The following is a 21816-nucleotide window of genomic DNA, read 5'->3' as shown; positions in this document are numbered from 1 at the left end:
GCTTCGACAGTTGAAAACCTTGCGAATCCAAGATTTCATCAAGGATCAAGATATTGTTACTCCACATCACCAGATCACAAAAGGTGATTCCATACTGGAACTTAGTGATGGACAGTTTTTTAAATGTTTGCCCCAGAACCAAGTGAATGTAAGGGGGCCTAAAACCGTCTTTTTGTGGAGACAGTCAAACGTTTAAGTGTCATAAACATTAATAGTAAACTGGAACTATTGGAATGGCATACTGGTACTTGCCCAAATAGATACACGGTTAGGAGTGTTTCTGTTTTACTCTTGTACTGAATAGGAACACTAATGAGTGTCCCCCCAGTGGAAATCTTGATTGTGTAATTTATTTATTTTGTTACCCGGATGCTGAAGTTTTACGTAAGGGATGCTAGTTTTTCCTTTGATTATATATTCATTCTAATTGATATACTGTAATATTATTCCTATTAGTTTTTTTTCAAATAAACATTTCTTGTTTTTTATGTATACTGCATTTCATTTCAGAAACTCTCACCACAGTTTCCCTTCCCTAGCCACTGTTTTTAAAGATCTCTTAAGTACAGTAATTTGTCATAATTCATTCCTCCCACAGTGTGTTCCTTTATTAATTATAATATTCCCTTTCACCTAATGTTCTTATACCTTTACTTATAATCAGCAAGCCAAAGGCAAGAGAAGGAAATGTATGATAAATAACAAGGTTCAAACTGGGTCCCCTTGCCCAGTATAAATCAAGGGGTGGTGCCCAGAGCTCCGTTCTCTTGGCCTGTTTCTTAGGTTCTTTGAGTATTTCACTGTTGTATACAGTATTTGTTGTGTAGTGAACGTCGGGTTGTGGTCGGCATTCGGACAATAGGCAGTTCGGGTGCTACCTCTGGCCACAGTCCGCAAACCACTACAGCGCCTGATGGGCGCAATCGTTTAAAGTTAGAAAAAATTCTTTTACCTCTCCTTACCTACGGCGAGGGTGAGCGTTCTGGGGATCAACAGAAAAACGCTCGAGGGGACTTCTGCTCGGGTCTTACAACACGATAAGTGCCAGGCTACGCCTCTCGCTTCCCTTCACCGCTCGACTTAACTTCTCCCATGGGTCCACGAGCTTGAGAGAGGTCTAAGGCTTGGATAACGACAGGTCCGAACAGAAGCACCCTCCACTGTATTGAATAAAATTCACTGCACTAATTTAGCACTAAAAAGTTTCATTTTTGACTCCGGTATAAAACCAAAAGTATTCACGCCCGTAGAGGGAGAACTTACTATTCTGTCAAGGGCTTGGAAGGGAATGCAATAGTCACTGAATCCCATATAGAATGTAACAAAATATTTAATATAAAATATTAACATATTACATGAATATAGGAATAAATATATATCTATTTAAACTAACCCTTAATATTAAGGGGTTCCAATATAAGACGAATATTCTCATTTAACAACTGGAACATTAATAAATATGCAAGAAAATTTAGTATTCCAAAAACGAACAAGTAAACGATACAAAGAATCGCGTGACTAGGCCTATATCGATTGTCATGAATACGTCATATAAAAATTAACTGAACGCTAATTCTCTTTAATCTTTGTAAACAGATTAGCTGAAGAAAAAATACTAAAAGGACCAATATAATTGGAAAATGACATATTCCTTTTATCTAATATAATTTAAAAACTTAGTTTTTAAAGAAAAATGTACTTTTCATAAATAACGATACAAAGAGTATTACTGTAACGATAGACTGAGGACTGCGTAGCATAAATAAAATGAACGCTAAATAATCTTTAAAACAAATCGAAGATTATCCAAAGAAACCATACCAAAAGGAAAAAATTTTTCTCAAAATAATATAATCCTTTTATTTTATATAACTAAATACTTTATAAGATAGTATTAGCTATCATTCTTTTAGAAAAAGAAAGAAAATGCAAGTCATACTCAAGCTTACATCAAATGACTGTGACGTCATCGATGAGGTGAGACGTTTACCTATCTCCCTATTCTTTCGTCAGTCAAAAATAGGTTGAAAAATGTTATTTTCATTAGTAAAATAAATTTTTGAATATACTTGCCCGATAATCATGTAGCTGTCAACTCTGTTGCCCGACAGAAATCTACGGTCGGGATACGCCAGCGATCGCTATTCAGGTGGGGGTGTACACAACAGCGCCATCTGTGGTCAGGTACTCTAGTACTTCTTGTCAACACCACCTCAATTTTTTCCTCGGTCCACTGGTTCTCTATGGGGAGGAAGGGTGGGTCAATTAAATCATGATTATCGGGTAAGTATATTCAAAAATTTATTTTACTAATGAAAATAACATTTTTCAATATTAATCTTACCCGATAATCATGTAGCTGATTCACACCCAGGGTGGTGGGTGAAAACCAGTGTACATGTTAATCAAGAAGCTAAGTATCCCGTATTTTATTTTATTAGTTATTCAAAAATAACATAAAATAAATAAGTACCTGGTAAGGAAGACGACTTGAACCATTACTCTGCCTTTATTAAGTACGTCTTCCTTACTGAGCGTAGCGGTCCTCTTAGGATGCTGAACGACTCTTAGGTGCTGAAGTATAAAGGGCTGCAACCCATACTAAAGGACCTCATCACAACCTTTAACCTCGGCGCTTCTCAAGAAAGAATTGACCACCCGCCAAATCAACAAGGATGTGGAAGGCTTCTTAGCCGACCGTACAACCCATAAAAAGTATTCAAGAGAAAGGTTAAAAAGGTTATGGGATTATGGGAATGTAGTGGCTGAGCCCCCGCCTACTACTGCATTCGTTGCTACGAATGGTCCCAGGGTGTAGCAGTTCTCGTAAAGAGACTGGACATCTTTGAGATAGAATGATGCGAACACTTTCTTGCTTCTCCAATAGGTTGCATCCAAAACACTCTGCAGAGAACGGTTCTGTTTGAGGGCCACTGAAGTAGCCACAGCTCTCACTTCATGTGTCCTTACCTTCAGCAAAGCAAGGTCTTCTTCCTTCAGATGAGAATGTGCTTCCCTAATCAGGAGCCTGAATAGGTAAGAAACTGAGTTCTTAGACCTTGGAAGAGAAGGCTTCTTGATAGCACACCATAAGGCTTCTGATTGTCCTCGTAAAGGTTATGACCTTTTTAGATAGTACCTAAGAGCTCTAACTGGGCAAAGTACTCTCTCCAGTTCGTCCCCCACCAAGTTGGACAGGCTTGGGATCTCGAACGACTTAGGCCAAGGACGTGAAGGAAGCTCGTTTTAGCAAAAAACCGAGCTGCAAGGAACATGTAGCCGTTTCAGATGTGAAAACTATGTTCCTGCTGAAGGCGTGGATCTCACTTACTCTTTTAGCTGTTGTCAAGCACACGAGGAAAAGAGTTTTTAATGTGAGGTCCTTAAAAGAGGCTGATTGGAGAGGTTCAAATCTTGATGACATAAGGAACCTTAGGACCACGTCTAGATTCCAGCCTGGAGTGGACAACCGACGTTCCTTTGAGGTCTTAAAAGACCTAAGGGGGTCCTGTAGATCTTTGTTGGTGGAAAGATCCAAGCCTCTGTGGCAGAAAACCGCTGCCAACATACTTCTGTAACCCTTAATCGTAGGAGCTGAAAGGGATCTTACGTTCCTTAGATGTAACAGGAAGTCAGCAATCTGGGTTACAGTGGTACTGGATGAGGAAACTGCATTGGCCTTGTACCAGCTTCGGAAGACTTCCCCTTAGACTGATAGACTCTGAGAGTGGATGTCCTCCTTGCTCTGGCAATCGCTCTGGCTGCCTCCTTCGAAAAGCCCCTAGCTCTTGAGAGTCTTTCGAAAGTCTGAAGGCAGTCAGACGAAGAGCGTGGAGGTTTGGATGTACCTTCTTTACGTGAGGTAGACGTAGAAGGTCCACTCCCAGAGGAAGAGTCCTGGGAATGTCGACCAGCCATTGCAGTACCTCTATGAACCATTCTCTCGCGGGCCAGAGCGGAGCCAACCAACGTCAGCCGTGTCCCTTTGCGAGAGGCGAATTTCTGAAGTACCCTGTTGACAATCTTGAACGGCGGGAATGCATACAGGTCGAGATGGGACCAATCCAGCAGAAAAGCATCCACGTGAACTGCTGCTGGGTCTGGAATCGGAGAACAATACAACGGGAGCCTCTAGGTTATCGAGGTAGCGAACAGATCTATGGTTGGCTGACCCCACAGGGCCCAAAGTCTGCTGCCAACATTCTTGTGAAGGGTCCACTCTGTGGGGATGACCTGACCCTTCCGGCTAAGGCGATCTGCCATGACATTCATATCGCCCTGAATGAACCTCGTTACCAGCGTGAGCTTTCGATCTTTTAACCAGATGAGGAGGTCCCTTGCGATCTAGAACAACTTCCACGAATGAGTCCCTCCCTGCTTGGAGATGTAAGCCAAGGCTGTGGTGTTGTCAGAGTCCACCTCCACCACCTTGTTAAGCTGGAGGGACTTGAAGTTTATCAAGGCCAGATGAACCGCCAACAGCTCCTTGCAATAGATGTGAAGTGTCCTTAGCTCCTGATTCCATGTTCCCGAGCATTCCTGTCCGTCCAAAGTCGCACCCCAGCCCGTGTCTGATGCGTCAGAGAAGAGACGGCGGTCGGGTTTCTGAACAGCCAAAGGTAGACTTCCTTGAGAAGAAAGCTGTTCTTTCACCACGTGAGAGTAGACCTCCTCTCTTCGGAAACAGGAACTGAGATCGTCTCTAGCGTCATGTCCTTTATCCAGTGAGCCGCTAGATGATACTGAAGGGGGGGAGGTGGGGTCTCCCTAACTCGATGAACAGGGCCAGCAATGAAAGTGTCCCTGTTAGACTCATCCACTACCTGACTGAGCATCGGTTCCTTCTCAGCATGCTCTGGATGCAATCTAGGGCTTAGTATATCTTTGGGGCCGACGGAAAAGCCCGAAAAGCTCGACTCTGAAGATCCATACCCAGGTAGACAATGGTCTGGGATGGGACGAGCTGGGACTCCTCAAAATTGACCAGGAGGCCCAGTTCCTTGGTCAGATCCATAGTCCATCTGAGAATCTCCAGACAGCGACGACTTGTGGGAGCTCTTAAAAGCTAGTCGTCTGACGGAGCCGGACACAAGATCATGGTACTGCTGCACAGTCTGTGAACTGTCAACCATGGGGAAGCGAGGAAGTACAGTGACAACCCGAAGCTGTCTAGACTGTCTGGGTCGTACAGACAACTCCTTAACGGGTTGCTGAGGTTGCCGCACTGCGTCACAACAAGTCACTTCTGCTGGTTGTTGAACGTCTTCCCAGTGACACACTGACTCCGTAAACAAAAAATCCTCTAACAAGGACTAAGCTTGGACTGCATGTCTTGCAACACAGCTCAAGGTCTATGGGAGCAGGTGTGGTAACAGACGGGGTTAGCGACTGAAGTGGAACCATTACCCTCCCTGGAAGCATGCTATGCTTAAATAAAAGTCCATAGGAGGCTAAGCAGCTAAAGGCTCCTCTCCAAATGACAGAGTCCTCAAGGGAAAATCAGAAGGAGGGAGAATAGCACTTTCTCATCTACAGGAACCATATCCGAGAAAAGCTAAGTTCTCTCAGTGAGGGTTTCACTGGTGCAAAAGCAGCAGACTAGAAGGCAACGTTATGAAACTGCTTGACAGTCTAGTGAGTTGGCAACAACCAAAGATGTGTGACTGAGAAGCATGCGGTAAGGTATGCAGAGCATGCTGTATGCAGAGCATGCTGTATGTAGAGCATGCTGTATGTAGAGCATGCTGTAAGGTAAGCAGAGCATGTTGCATGGCGTGCGGCTTATGCTGCATGGGATGAGGCTCATGCTGCATGGGATGAGGCTCATGCTGCATGGTATGAGACTCATGCTGCATGGGATGAGGCTCAAGCTGCAAGGGATGAGGCTTATGCCGCATGCGTTGAGGTACTTCACCTCAGGAAAGGGAAACTCGCCCTGTTGGCAACACTGCATTACTTCATGCATGCTTGCATGGGGTTTTAATATCAACATAAAATTTACATTACATTCATAACTCATGATTCATTTTTGTTTTGAAGATATTTTTGCCATATTTTTGCGATTTTGTTAAAAATATATTGCAAGAAATACATATATATTTTTTAAGTAATACGAATAACCTCCATTATCATAATGTTTGTGTAGGCATACATGTATATGTTTTACAAATGCAAGTTATGAAAGTAATGAGGTGTTATTATTGTCATTTGTTATTTCATTAATGACATAATATTGTCTTCAGAGTGCCACCTAGCCACCAACAATAAATGCCCCCCCAAAAATTATATTGGCCCTGAAGTGGCCCCCCCCCACTTTCAGAGTCCTAGAATCTCCACTGCGCAAGAGTTGAGGTTGCTGCCTCAAGGATGGTGGAGGTTGCCGCAACGCGAGAGGTTGGTGCATAGCGCTGGTATCTGGCAACTCCCAATGCGGCAGCTCACGCGTGGAGGTAGGTTGAGGAACCTCAACTTCATACGTCTGGCAGGGTGGACTGCGCAGAGGTGGAGTTGAGGTTGCTGCCTCGAGGATGGTGGAGGTTGTCGCACCGCAAGAGGTAGCTGCCTCGAGGATGGAGGAGGTAGTCGCAACGCATTAGGCTCCTACCTCAAGGGTAGAGGAGGTTGCTGCAAAGCAAAAGGCTCCTGCCTCAAGTGTTGAGGAGGTTGCCGCATGGCAAGAGGCTCCTGCCTCAAGGAAAGTGGAGGTTGCTGCACAGAGCTGGTATCTGGCAACTCCCAAAGCGGCAGCTCACGCATGGAGGTAGCTTGAGGAACCTCAACAACATACGTCTGGCAGGCTGGACTGCGTAGAGGTGGAGGAGCGCTCGCAGGAGGAGGTGTGTTAACCTTCTCTGCCTGAAACTCCTGCATCAACACCGCAAGCTGAGACTGCATTGTCAGCAGCAAAGACCACTAGAGTTTAAGAAAGACAACAACAAACGGAGCTACTGTCCGTTGAAACTGAGGGTCTAAAACAGCTGGTGCGGCAACAGACGGAGTTACTGTCTGTTGCGATACCACCTTGCCTCTCTGGGAGGTGTGCAGTTGTCGTACTGTAGCAAGTCCGAACTGACCCAGTGCTAATGGCACCACCTAGGAGTTGGACTTGCGCGGAAGGGACCGACTTGCACTTAAAAGCTGCAAGATTGGTCCATGGTTTCTGCGAGAAACCTCTTCCGCAGACGAGGAATAAATGGGCTCTCTCGTCTTTGTGTGGGTGGGGTGATCACGTCGGCTACGTGAGTAGGTTACACCCGAAACCACGGAGGGAAACGTCTGTTCGTCGATCAAGGCCTGCTGAACCCATAAGTCCTTCGACATTACTTCTCCCCTGGGCTTGGGAGCTTGTAAGAGGTCCCAGACTAGGCGAACAACTGGCACGAACAGACGAACCCTCGAACGCAACACTGTAAAACTTTGCGCTTATCACTTTATCACTTTTGATTTTCTGTTTGCACTTATTTCACTGAACTCGAAACTTTAAGTGGTTTGTACCTGAAACACGCAATTCTATCCTTCATTAAAAGTTAGTAATTGCGAAAACAGTATTACAATGTAACAGAAAAACATAATGAAAGATAAATAATTCAGTGGCTGGAAAAGAGATTAAACACTAGATCAAATAAACTACGTTTAAAATCTCTCACCGCATAAAGTCTGAGAACAAGAATAAAACTCTAGAAACGTTTACCTTCTTCCCCTAAAGAGACTAGGGAGAAGAACAAAAACGATAACAACGTTACCCGCTTGAACGAAACGTTTATCCTCCTCTCTCTCCCTCCGTCTCTATCTCTCTCTCTCTTGACTTAGCATCTGAGAGAAGAGCCCAATTATATATATCGTTAAAACATATTATTGTTAAAGGAAAAAAACTGAAAGGTTTCCCAAATAAAAAGTTCCTTATAGAATAGAACCATTTAAGCTAAGAAAGAATGAACAAAACGCTAGAATCGGTTTACTCTTACTGCAACGTGACACCGTGATAGACTCTCTCTCTATCGTAACGATAGAGCGCAAGTTGAACGTTCTGAACGTCAACAACTGCAGAGACAAAACAAAACGTTAGTTCAACTTTGAAAACAGTACAAGACTATCAAAGAAATTCTTTCAAAAACATTAAAATAGCATAATATGTTAACAGGTAAAAACGAAATGACGGGCTCAAAGTTAATTAACTTCGGTACCAAGAAAAGACCGCCTACTATTAGGAAAGGTCGAATATAAACAAATATAAAAATTAATTTAAATAAGTTTATAATAAAAGGAAGTTAATCAAAGAGGCCTATAAAAGGCGGAGAGATATAAAATAATTCTATAACTTTGTTAAGCAAAATTAAGAGAGTCTATACTCTCTTCGACACCAACACTTCCGTCTAAGGGAAGGGTCGGCCATTTAAAAGTGAAAGAGAGTTCATACTCTCTTCGTACCAAAATTAAATCAAAAATTAAATCAAATTAATTCCAAAAACTTGCTAAGCTAATGATATAGCTTCCTGAATAGCGAAGGCTAAACTCTAGAGCAAATACATCACCAAATCGTGAGCAATAACTCCAGAATCAACAGCGTATCCATGTAGGTCTAGCCGGAGGCACGACAAGAGGAAAAATTGAGGGGGTGTTGACAAGAAGTACTAGAGTACCTGACCACAGATGGCGCTGTTGTGTACACCCCCACCTGAATAGCGATCGCTGGCGTATCCCGACCGTAGATTTCTGTCGGGCAACAGAGTTGACAGCTACATGATTATCGGGTAAGATTAATATTGAAAAATTTTTAATCTTACCTTTTAAGCTATAACATATTAAACAAAAACCTTATAGGCGATTGTTCAAAACCTTAACAAGAGTACATCACCAGGGTACTGCTAAAATCCAGGTTAAACATGAGTAATTCCATTTCTATGTAGCCAATATGGCAACAGAAAAAAATCTGATACGAGGAGGGATGGTTCGACCTAACTCCGTGGTGGCGCTAGTGTATACCTGGCATATCTGTGCGATTGTGGCGAGTTTTGAATTTCTGCCGACAGAAGAATAAAAGCTATTACAGTATATATAACCAGTGGGTAAGTTTAAATATTTAAAAAGTGTAGTTTGAGTTATCAAAATCCGGTGTAAAGCCATGGACGACAGTTTTTATTCAACATAGCACTTGTCCGCAAAACTAACCTTGTAAAAGCTCACACAGAAAATGCAGTGGACACACTTTTTCTATATAGCTTTACCGTGATACAGCCAGTAATGTGGATCAATCACCTGTACATAAAATACAATTATGCACTGCTTGGAACACTTATTTCTGATGGAAGATCAAACTTTGTACGTTATTTGTAAAAAGTACCATAGTCTAATATCTTCATCCGAGGCATGTTTACATCTTTCCAGTTCGGAACTCATGCCTCAACTAAGATTTTCATATCTGAAAAGCAACTGTTGAAAAGCATTTCTTTAACAAATTCAATTTAAAGGAGTGATTAAATTATACCTAGATTCTGTGAATTTTTATTTATATAGTGTCCTAAATAATGGCGTTTTTTCTTGAATTCCCCAACCCAAAGTCACAGATTCCCAACTGTCCATCAGGAAGAGGGGTTAATGGGAGAACAGCTTATTTGCAGTGGAAATAGAGGTTGAATTAATTGAAAGCACACTATTTACAGAAGGAATTTTTTTTTTTTTTTTTTAGGAAATCTTAGTAAGCAAACCAATTGGAACTTAAGAGCTGATCCTTTATTATAATTATAAAAGGTACGTTTGCAAATTAACATTAAATATCGACAAACAAGACACTTATCGTTCGGTGGTACGAGGTTATGCACACCAGCATGCGAGTTGAAACTTGACATGAAAATATAGAATGAGAAGAAAAATCACAAAAGTATGCACATTACCGTAATTATATTGATGAGTATGTTGGTTAATGAACTAACACTAATTGTTAGGGTTATGGTGGGCGATATGATAACGTCCCTGACTGGTATTCGCTAGACTGGGGTTTGTGTCCCGGGTTAATATACGATACTCTAATTTCTAGCGAAAATGTTATTTTTATTAGTAAAATAAATTTTTGAATATACTTACCCGATAATCATGTAGCTGTCAACTCCGTTGCCCGACAGAATTCTACGGGAGGGATACGCCAGCTATCACTATACTAGAAGGGGGTGTACTCACCAGCGCCACCTGTGGCCAGGTACTACAGTACTTCTTGTTGACACCACCTCAATTTTTCCTCGGTCCACTGGTTCTCTATGGGGAGGAAGGGAGGGTCAATTAAATCATGATTATCGGGTAAGTATATTCAAAAATTTATTTTACTAATAAAAATAACATTTTTCAATATTAAACTTACCCGATAATCATGTAGCTGATTCACACCCAGGGGGGTGGGTGAAAACCAGTGTACATGACTAAAGGATAGCTAAGTATCCCGTATTTCATATAATCAGTTATCTCAAAATAACAATGAAATAATAAGTACCTGGTAAGGAAGTCGACTTGAACCGTTACTCTGCCTTTATTAAGTTCGTCTTCCTTACTGAGCGCAGCGTTCCTCTTAGGAGGCTGAATCAACTCTAAGGTGCTAAAGTATATAGGGCTGCAACCCCTACTAAAGGACCTCTACACAACCTCTGACCCAGGCGCTTCTCAAGAATGAATTGACCACCCGCCAAATCAAAAGGATGCGGAAGGCTTCTTAGCCTACCGTAACAACCATAAAAACAACAATAAAAGCATTCAAGAGAAAGGTTAAAAAAGGTTATGGGATTAAGGGAATGTAGTGGCTGAGCCCTCACCTACTACTGCACTCGCTGCTACGAATGGTCCCAGGGTGTAGCAGTTCTCGTAAAGAGACTGGACATCTTTAAGATAAAATGATGCAAACACTGACTTGCTCCTCCAATAAGTTGCATCCATTATGCTCTGCAGAGAACGGTTTTTATTAAAGGCCATCGAAGTGGCTGCGGCTCTCACTTCGTGGGTCCTTACCTTCAGCAAAGCCAGGTCTTCCTCCTTCAAGGGAGAATGGGCTTCTCTAATCAGAAGCCTTATATAATACGAAACCCCGTTTTTGGACATGGGCCTCGAAGGTTTCTTGATAGCACACCATAAGGCTTCTGACTGTCCTCGAATAGGTTTTGACCTATTAAGATAATATTTCAGAGCTCTGACAGGGCAAAGAACTCTTTCTAGCTCGTTACCTACCATGTTGGAAAGGCTAGGAATTTCAAACGATCTAGGCCAAGGACGTGAAGGAAGTTCATTCTTAGCTAAGAATCCGAGCTGTAAAGAACATGTCGCAGATTCGGATGTGAACCCAATGTTCTTGCTGAAGGCATGAACCTCACTGACTCTTTTAGCTGTTGCAAGGCAGACGAGAAAAAGAGTCTTGAGGGTAAGGTCCTTGAAGGAAGCTGACTGGAGAGGTTCGAACCTAGGCGACATAAGGAACCTTAAGACTACGTCTAGATTCCAGCCTGGAGAGGGTAAACGACGTTCTTTAGAAGTCTCAAAAGACTTAAGGATGTCTTGAAGGTCCTTGTTGGAAGAAAGGTCCAAACCTCTGTGGCGGAGATCTGAAGCCAACATACTCCTGTACCCTTTAATCGTAGGAGCTGAAAGGGATCTCTCATTCCTTAGATGTAATAGGAAGTCAGCTATTTGGGTTACAGAGGTATTGGTAGAGGAAACTGCATTGGCTCTACACCAGCTCCGGAAGACTTCCCACTTGGATTGGTAGACTCTACGAGTGGATACCCTCCTTGCTCTGGCAATCGCACTGGCTGCCTCCTTCGAAAAGCCTCTAGCTCTAGCGAATCTTTCGACAGTCTGAAGGCAGTCAGCCGAAGAGCGTGAAGGTTTGGGTGCAACTTGTCTACGTGAGGTTGACGTAGAAGGTCCACTCTTAGAGGGAGAGTCCTGGGGACGTCGACCAGCCATTGTAGTACCTCTGTGAACCATTCTCTTGCAGGCCAAAGGGGAGCAACCAGCGTCAGCCGTGTCCCTTCGTGCGAGATGAACTTCTGAAGGACTTTGTTTATGATCTTGAACGGTGGGAACGCGTAAAGGTCGAGATGAGACCAATTCAGCAGAAAAGCATCCACATGAACTGCTGCTGGGTCTGGAACTGGGGAACAGTACAAAGGAAGTCTCTTGGTCATGGAGGTGGCAAAAAGATCTATTGTCGGCTGACCCCACAAGGTCCAAAGTCTGTTGCACACGCTCTTGTGGAGGGTCCATTCCGTGGGAATGACCTGATCCTTTCTGCTTAGGCGATCTGCTGAGACGTTCATGTTGCCCTGAATGAACCTCGTAACTAGGGTGAGGTTTAGACTTCTTGACCAAATGAGGAGGTCCCTTGCTATCTCGTACAGGCTCCTCGAATGGGTCCCTCCCTGCTTGGAGATGTAAGCCAAGGCTGTGGTGTTGTCGGAGTTCACCTCCACCACCTTGCCTAGCAGGAGGGACTTGAAGTTCAATAGGGCCAAATGAACTGCCAGTAGCTCCTTGCAGTTGATGTGGAGCGTTTCCTGTTCCTCGTTCCACGTTCCCGAGCACTCCTGTCCGTTCAAGGTCGCGCCCCAGCCCGAGTCTGATGCATCCGAAAAGAGATGAAGATTGGGGGTCTGAATCGCCAACGATAGGCCCTCCCTGAGAAGGAGATTGGTCTTCCACCACAAGAGAGTGGTCTTCATCTCTTTGGTGACCGGGATAGAGACTGCTTCGAGCGTCAAATCCTTGTCCCAATGAGCTGCTAGATGGAATTGGAGAGGGCGGAGGTGGAGTCTCCCTAGCTCGACGAACAGGGCTAACGAAGAAAGGGTCCCTGTGAGGCTCATCCACTGTCTCACCGAGCAAATGCTCCTCTTCAGCATGCTCAGGATGCAATCTAGGGCTTGGCTTATCATTGGGGCCGATGGAAAAGCCCGAAAATCCTGACTCCGAATCTCCATTCCCAGGTAAACAATGGATTGGGAGGGAATGAGCTGGGACTTTTCTAAATTGACTAACAGACCCAGTTCCTTGATCAAGTCCAAAGTCCAGTTGAGACTCTCCAGACAGCGACGACTCGTGGAGGCTCTCAACAGCCAGTCGTCTAAGTAAAGGGAGGCTCTGATGTCCGATAAGTGGAGGAATTTTGCAATATTCCTCATCAGATGCGTAAACACCATAGGAGCTGTGCTTAGGCCAAAACACAGGGCTTGGAATTGGTACACAACCTTTCCAAAAACGAATCTCAGGAAAGGTTGGGAGTCTGGATGAATAGGAACGTGAAAGTAAGCATCTTTCAGATCCAACGAGACCATCCAGTCCTCCTGCCTGACCGCTGCTAGGACCGACTTCGTCGTCTCCATAGTGAACGTCTGCTTGGTGACATAAGCATTGAGCGCGCTGACGTCCAGCACCGGTCTCCAACCTCCTGTCTTCTTGGCCACCAGAAAGAGACGGTTGTAGAAGCCCGGGGATTGATGGTCCCGGACTATAACCACTGCCTTCTTCTGTAACAGGAGCGACACCTCCTGGTGCAACGCTAGCCTCTTGTCCTTTTCCTTGTAGTTGGGAGAGAGGTTGATGGGAGAAGTGGTCAGAGGGGGTTTGCGGCAGAATGGTATCCTGTAACCCTCCCTCAGCCACCTGACAGACTGGGCGTCTGCACCTCTCTTTTCCCAGGCTTGCCAGAAGATCTTGAGTCTGGCTCCTACTGCTGTCTGGAGAGGAGGAGAGTCAGTGTTTGCCTTTTGAAGTCTTGGAACCTTTCCTAGACTTGCTCCTGGAAGAGTCTGGACGGGAGCTACCTCGGCTGGGGGCTCTACCACGAAAGGGCGGAATAAACCTCGTAGCAGGAGTATCAGCCACTGGGGTGCGATAAGTCCTGGGGACTGAGGGAGCAACCTTAGTCTTACGAGCTGAAGAGGCCACAAGATCATGAGTGTCCTTTTGAATCAGGGCCGCAGACAAGTCCTTGACAAGCTCTTCGGGAAACAAGAACTTAGAGAGCGGAGCGAAAAGGAGTTGAGACCTTTGACAAGGTGTGATGCTGGAAGAAAGGAAGGTACAAAGTTGCTCCCTTTTCTTAAGAACTCCTGACACAAACATTGAAGCAAGCTCGCCAGATCCATCCCTAATAGCTTTATCCATGCAGGACATTAAGAGCATGGCCGAGTCCTTGTCCGCAGGGGAGGTCTTCTTGCTAAGGGCCCCCAGGCACCAGTCTAGAAAATTGAACATCTCAAAGGCACGAAATACACCCTTTAGGAAGTGATCTAAATCGGAGAAGGTCCAGCAAACCTTAGAGCGCCTCATTGCTGTTCTACGAGGAGAGTCTACCAAACTTGAGAAGTCAGCCTGGGCAGAGGCAGGTACTCCCAAGCCTGGTTCCTCTCCTGTGGCATACCATACGCCCGCTTTAGAAGTGAGCTTAGTCGATGGGAACATAAAGGAAGTCTTTCCTAGTTGCTGCTTAGACTGCAACCACTCCCCTAAAATTCTTAAAGCTCTCTTAGAGGACCTTGCAAAGACGAGCTTAGTATATGTTGACTTGACCGGCTGCATGCCCAGCGAAAACTCAGATGGCGGAGAGCGGGGGGTAGCAGAGACGAAATGGTCTGGGTATACCTCTCTGAAAAGAGCCAGGACCTTACGAAAGTCAATAGGAGGAGGAGAAGACTTGGATTCTTCCACGTCTGATGAGGGATCCAGGTGCGCAGCTTCTTCATCAGAAACCTCATCACCAGAGTGTAGCGAAGTGAGAGGTAAGGTATGCTGAACAGCAGAATCTGCACGAGCGGGAGCAAAAACGCTTGTGGTTTCATCCTCAAGTCTCTGTTGCTGAGGTAAAACCTGAGGTTCAGGCTGCAAAGGCTGGTCAAAAGGAGTAGCAGAAGGTAGGCGCATGGGTTGAGGAGGCTGACTCCTGGCATGAGTGTCTTGACTCAAGAGTTGCGCTTGCTGTAAGGGTAGCGGATGCGCAGTAGCAGGTTCCTGAGGAACGAGTTGAGGTTCCTGAGGTGTGAGCTGCGAGAGTTGAGGTAGTGGCTGCGCAGAACGCAGTTCTTGTCTCGCGAGTTGAGGTTCCTGAGGCGCAAGGCTAAGGTGTTTAGGCTCTCGCCTTGAGGAGGGTTGAGGTCGCTGCAGCGAGAGCTGAGGTGTCTGCCTCATGGATGGAAGAGGTTGTCGTACCTCAAGAGAGTGTTGCCTCACTGGTGGAACCGCAAGTGGAAGCGGAGGAAGTAAGGCATAAGCTTCCTGTTCCCATTGCTGAGGTTGCCTTAAGGAAGGCGGAGGGTGCTGCACACCGCTGGAAACTGGCAACTCAGTACGTGGTAAGGTATCCTGAGGAGCCTCAACATCGTACGCCTGGCAGACTGGACTGCGGTTAGGCGGAGCGATCGCAGGAGGAGGTGTAACCTTCTCAGCCTGACATTCACGCATTAAGACCGCAAGTTGTGACTGCATGGACTGCAGTAGAGTCAACTTGGGGTCGGCAGACACTAAGGTCTGCTGAGGCAAAGCCTTAACAGAAGATGAGGTCTGTTGCGGCAGCACCTTACCCCTCTTAGGAGGAGTGCAGTCAACTGATGACTGCGGCGAGTCAGAGCTGATCCAATGACTGCAGCCAGGTTGTAGAGCTCTTGAGGTCTGGACTTTGCGTTTGAGAGGTCTTGAGACCTGAGTCCAACGTTTTCTCCCTGACAATTCTTCAGCAGACGAGTAAAAGACGGGCTCAATCGTCTGCGGGTGGGAGTGACGGTCTCTGGAAGACACGCCCGCAACCACCGAGGATACTTCTGTGCGCCGATCAAGGCCTGCCGAACCCTTTTGCCCTTCGACATTGCTTCTCCCCTGGGCTTGGGAGCTTGCAAGAGGTCCCGGACTGGGAGGACGACTGGCACGCACAGAAGTATCCTCACGCACCACACTGACACTGACACTAGCACTTGGCACTGCACTGACACTAGCACTTGTCACAGCACTGGCACTATTACCTCCCACTGCACTCTTGACCTTAAGTTCCTTGACTTCGGCCATAAGAGACTTATGATCACTAACCACCGATTCCACTTTGTCACCTAAAGCCTGAATGGCACGCAAAACAACAGACATATCAGGTTGAGGGCAAATAGTAGGTTCGGGGGTAGCCACTACAGGGGGAGGAAAAGGTAGGGGATCATGAGGTGAGGAAAAAAGTGAAGAGCGAGAAGAACTCCTCCTAACTCTCTCTCTCTCTAACTTGGTTGAATATTTAAGAAATCGGACAAATTCAAGTTCCAAAAGTCCGGCGCATTCCTCACATCGATCTTCCAACTGACAGGGTCTTTCCCTACAGTCAGAACAAGCGGTGTGAGGATCTACCGAGGCCTTCGGAATACGCCTATTACAAGACCTACATCGTCTATGGGGTGGGGCTTGTGAAATGTCAGACATCTTGAATCAAAGAGTTAGCCAAGGGGGATTCCAAATCAAGCAAAAAGATCGTCAACCATTAATCAGAACTAAATAAAAGCTATCTAAGCTAATATAGAAGTTTTCCAGTATAGCGACAGCCGAAATCTGAGAGAAATACTTCACCAAAAGCCGTGAAAAATACTCCAAGATCATAAGCGTATCCCAGAACGTCTTGCCGGAAGCACGACAGAGGAAAAATTGAGGAGGTGTCAACAAGAAGTACTGTAGTACCTGGCCACAGGTGGCGCTGGTGAGTACACCCCCTTCTAGTATAGTGATAGCTGGCGTATCCCTCCCGTAGAATTCTGTCGGGCAACGGAGTTGACAGCTACATGATTATCGGGTAAGTTTAATATTGAAAACTGGAATTTGCTATAAGAAATGGACGAGTGCTGGCTAGTTGGGTATTTTTCTCTATACAGTATGTTCAATAGGGGCTGGGTCATAATAACTTAGGTATTGGTCGATTAAAATGTGAAGTATGTCCATTGTTTACATCGGAAAGACTGAAGGGGACTTCTTGCGCATTCGTTGTTTCCCATGGTTTGGAGAGCTTTCTGTGCATTTACAATGACGTATTTGCCAGGTGGTTTTTTTAAAACCAATTAACAGCTCACAAGTACTGTATTTCTTCATACGTTCCCGGATGTTGTTCTACAACAGCCATTTTTTTCCCACCTTCGTGTTCAGTTTCAACTTAACCATCTTCTTGTAAAGACGTCTCCAAGAGGGAACTTAAGGGAAGCACGTCAATCTATTTCGAGATTTAGTGTAATTTCGTTTATGTCGGCAATTGATTATGATGGAAATGCTCTCCGTTTAGTGTAATGACGTTGTTACTCATATGTTATTAAAAAAAAACTGCGAAACAATGCCTCAAAGGTCTGATTCTGACTTAATTTTCAGGGAAAGCCAGCACATTTTCTACTGCAAAGCTTTTGTAAAGATTGCCAAGAAAAAAGAAAAAAATAAGCGACTGTGTCAATCATAAGGTAAGAAATTATTTGTGATGTTCTTGTTCATAATGTAAGGATTAATTTGCAATTTACTTTTAGTTTGTGATCTGGGAAGGGCAGTGGGTAAAGCTAGGGGTTGTGACCTGGGAAGGGGGGTCTGGGGGCTTGCCACCGGCTAGGGGATGTGACCTGGGAACTACTAAGTTAGGTTAGGTGTGTTTGTAAGGTTCTGTATCCTTTTAAAAATCTCAAGTGTTGAATAATGACGTTTTGGGCTGTTTTCAGCCTCTTACATGAACCATATATTTTTGCAGCTCGTTATCTTGTGCTTATATTGCATTTCTGACCATTATTATTGCTGCAAATCACTCGTTTATTACATTCCTCAACCTAATAATACACTGTTTCCCACTGGGGTCTCCCATAATTGTCTTTAGCCTACATAAGGGGGTCCAAAAACTTAGGTATTATTGTACTGTATTACAAGGCAATGTAACCTATAGAAAAAAATTTCGTTCTCTTCGTAAATGACACTCGTTCCCGTTGCAAATGAAAAGTTCCAGAAATATATATATATCTATCCTACAATAATGGGGGACCCCCAGTGGGAACTCGTGGTTTTTGGTGGGGAAAACATACTGGGGAAACGGTATATAATGGTAAAACAAGCCTTTTCTTTTCTATACATTACCTTCTTGGATGTATAATAAACGGAGGAAAAGACAAAACAGTATAAGATGATAAACTTTGGAGGCGCCGTTGCAAAGGCTATGTCTCATGAAAAAATACGGTAATATTGAGCTGCGTAATCTAACATTGGCAACGTTAACGTAATTTACTAACATTAGCAGTGTTTTTCATTTATTTTTTTGTCATTCTACTTGTCGGTTGTAGTTGCTCTCGTTCGTTCGTTTGTCCATAGCAGGTTTCGACCTTCTGCGCAAAAACCCGTCCTCCCTGCGCATAGACACCTCCTCCACCAATCGGATTTCTTCTTCTCTAGCCGTCAAATTTATCTATTCGACTTCACCCGCTTTATTAAAGTATATGACTTGAACTACTACAACTATACTATCCCTTTTATGTAATACCCTCGTATACATATTACGTTTGACACCAGTATTAATCGTTTTACTATCCAATACCTTAAAAAATTACCTAATTTTATATTCCCATTAAAAATTATTTATCATACACTATTTTATCTTGCTATGTTACTTTTATACATTTTGTTATCGTGTCATGCCCAGATTTCACATAAATACTTGCTCTGGACAAGTTTCCCATTATGGTTCATTCATATTTACTCTCTAGACTCCGTTGCTTTTCCATTAACCAATCACGAACCCATACGTATCGAAAGTTTGCACAGGGGGGTTAATATTTCCCTACCCCCACCTTCCAAAACACCCTTTTCCGTGGAAACCTTTGTCCAAGTCAGGTCTTTGTTAGTTCAAGTGACGTCTTTTTGCATATCTTACGATGGAAGTTTTAGAAATTTGTAACGACTGCAGTAATCCATACTTGAAAGTATAGTGATGAATTCCAATGTCGATAATTTTCTTAAATCTCGTAATGTAATAGCCCAACGTTTACAGTGTTCCAAGTGCAGTACTAAACTAAGACAAAGAAGTTAAGACGTCTCAGACTCACAGTCACAACACCCCAGTGACCCACAAGTTTCGTCGTCGCGGTCATATAAGTAAATCATAAATTTCTTTAATTTTATTATGTTAGTTTTACTATTTCGTTGGCGTGCGCAGCTCAACATTACCGATTGACAGTGCATATGAGCTTATTGTTGTATTTTCCTGCGAGTGTAAGCGAGCCAGTGGCGGAACAAGAACCATCATATTTAGCGTTGCTAAGGTTAGCGTGCGCAGCTCCACATTTCCGCTTGCCAGTACATACGAGCTTGATGTTTTATTTTCCAGCGAGCGTAAGCGAGCCAGTAGCGGAATAAGAACCATTAAATAGTGTTGCTAAAGTTATCGTAACAGTGCTAACATTAGCGTAAAATTGCTAATGTTAGCGTGCATAGCTCAACATTACGATCCTGAATTGGAACAATACCCATTATACTTAAACATTTTAACAGAAAATATAGGTTTTCCTGTAGTAAGTAACGTGATTTAACCGGTTTTCACCTTCATTTCAACAGCAACAACAACAACTAGTTCGGCTTCTTAAAAGTTAGTCGAACTGGTTGTTCTGTTTGTTTGCGGTTGAAATCAAGGTCAATTTCAGTCAAATCACATCGTTTACAAAAGGAAAACACATTTTCTGTTCGAAATGTGAATCTGTAATACAGTAAAACTTTACCAATACTCATGAATGGGTGGTTTGCCCCAATAATCATGGCCAGAAATGCATAAAACACAAGATAGCAAGTAGGAAAAATATATGGTTAGAAATTAAAATATAATTTTGCCATGTCCCGCAACCCCACCGTCCTTCTGAGCTAAGAATAGGGGGTTGGGGGAGCCATTAGGTCTATTTATTGAGTCATTAGCAGCCATTACCTGGCCTACCTTGGTCATACTTTAAGTGGAGGGGGCTTGGGCGTTGATCCTATGTTTCTATAGTCATTCTCTAGGACATTGTATTGCTTGATAGGGCAATGTCACTGTTCGTTGTCTCTGCCATTCATGAGCGACCTTTAAATGTTGTGCTCTGCACGTTAGCAGAGTGGGGGAGTATTTTGCCAGACAAAACTTTGATGACCCAACCACCTATACCCGACCAGAGACCCTGACATAACTGTTCATTGGAGCTACTAAGCAATCTAGGGAAAATTACCACACTACACAGGTAAGCAAAGTTAAATGGAATAGGAACTAACATACGAAGTAAAGGGAGCTACTATGACTGGCAGGGTGAACAATAACAAAAACCAACTTAGAAAATATCACTACTTAAAATAGCCGATTATTTTTCTCTTATCGTGCCTTTACCCGATTATGTTATTAGAAGAGTTGTTTTTTTTAACGTGTTTCCCCAAACAAAAATATATATTGCAACTAAACCACTGGGTGGGATTCTAACAAAGTTTAACCACAACTGACTCAAAAGGAGTAGCGTTACCAGCATGACAAACTACATTGCTTTCCATTTTTTTCATTTGAAAATAACTCTAAAGAAACTTGAATATACCTGACCTGGTATTTAAATTAACGGTACCAACCTTTGGAAAAATGTCTAACGCTGAATTACCTAAAATGTAATTAAGGCGATGCACATCCATCTATTGTTTCCTTAACCACAACCACCGGTGAATTGACACACCCGATTGCGGAACAATACATTTGGCAGAAATATTGGAACGTGGAAAGCTATTTCTAAATCATTATTTAATCGTTTCCTTCTCTGAATACTATGATATAAATACAGAAAAAATACATTAAATGCCTACTTAACTCCAATGGCTTTAAGATAAGACGGAGGAAATACAAAGAACTACTTTTCTGACATTTTCCCCAGTCTTTTTTCGAATTTTCATCCAAGCAAACAAATCCATAGATATCCCAATGAAGAATGCATGTATTTATATACCCTCATTCACACACACACACACACACACACACACACACACACACATATATATATATATATATATATATATATATATATATATATATATATATATATATATATATATATATATATATATATATATATATATATGTATGTATGGATTTTACATGTCCATTAAGGGTAAACGAAAGACGAACATTTCTTTGACAGGAAATGAGTTAAGATACGTGTGACGTTAATACATGATGAAAGTATACATATTTTTTTTTCTTTTTGTGAAGAAATTAAAATTATATGAAGTTCATCTATAAGGCACTTGTCGGGAATTTCGACCCGATCAATCGAAATTCCCGCCATTTGACTTCACCTACGACTACGTCAAATTGGAGGGAGAGGAGAAACTCGCGGGCGAATGAATGTAGTTCCAGACGTGAACGTTTAGAGCCAAAAAAGGAAACCACCTGGTAGGAAGGCACTGAGACTAATAAAATCAATTGCTGGTAATTTAAGATTAGGAAAAATAAAGTCATTCTGTTGTAACATGATAAAAAAATCCAATCTAGAAATTTAGGTTCAGGACAAATTGCGCCAAAAAGGTGACGTCGGAGGTTGCAAGGATAGCTCGTCCTCTTTGATCCAACGTCCCCAACCGAAGTAAGTCCCCTCTAATTGTTATCTCTCCTCTCTACCTTGTGTACCAGGTTGGTTGTAGTATAAGTTTGTGTGCAAGACGTTTAGTTTTTTATATCGCAGTTTAGTGTAGAGATCCTTGTGATTGGGGATCTGAATCCTGAGTTAAATAAGAATAGGGATATTTGGTGTGTGATTCGTTGTGTATTGAATTCGAATTGGCACTATTTTCAGTTTGTTAATGAGTCCG

At 43.3% G+C, this 21816-nt stretch overlaps 1 long non-coding RNA gene across 1 annotated transcript in view; it reads right to left on the bottom strand.

Moving 5' to 3' along the window:
• The window catches only part of LOC137643680 (uncharacterized), a 57708-nt gene extending 37018 nt beyond the window's left edge, over window positions 1-20690 (bottom strand). The window contains exon 1 of the long non-coding RNA XR_011045040.1: window positions 20587-20690. This is a non-coding gene — a long non-coding RNA (uncharacterized lncRNA). The remainder of the gene's footprint in view (window positions 1-20586) is intronic.
• Window positions 20691-21816: the final 1126 nt, after the last annotated feature.

This window comes from Palaemon carinicauda, chromosome 7, assembly GCF_036898095.1.
Source record: "Palaemon carinicauda isolate YSFRI2023 chromosome 7, ASM3689809v2, whole genome shotgun sequence".
In the NCBI taxonomy this organism is placed as follows: domain Eukaryota; kingdom Metazoa; phylum Arthropoda; class Malacostraca; order Decapoda; family Palaemonidae; genus Palaemon; species Palaemon carinicauda.
The sequence above is the reverse complement of the archived record's forward strand: the minus strand, read 5'-3'. Positions and strand labels throughout refer to the sequence as shown.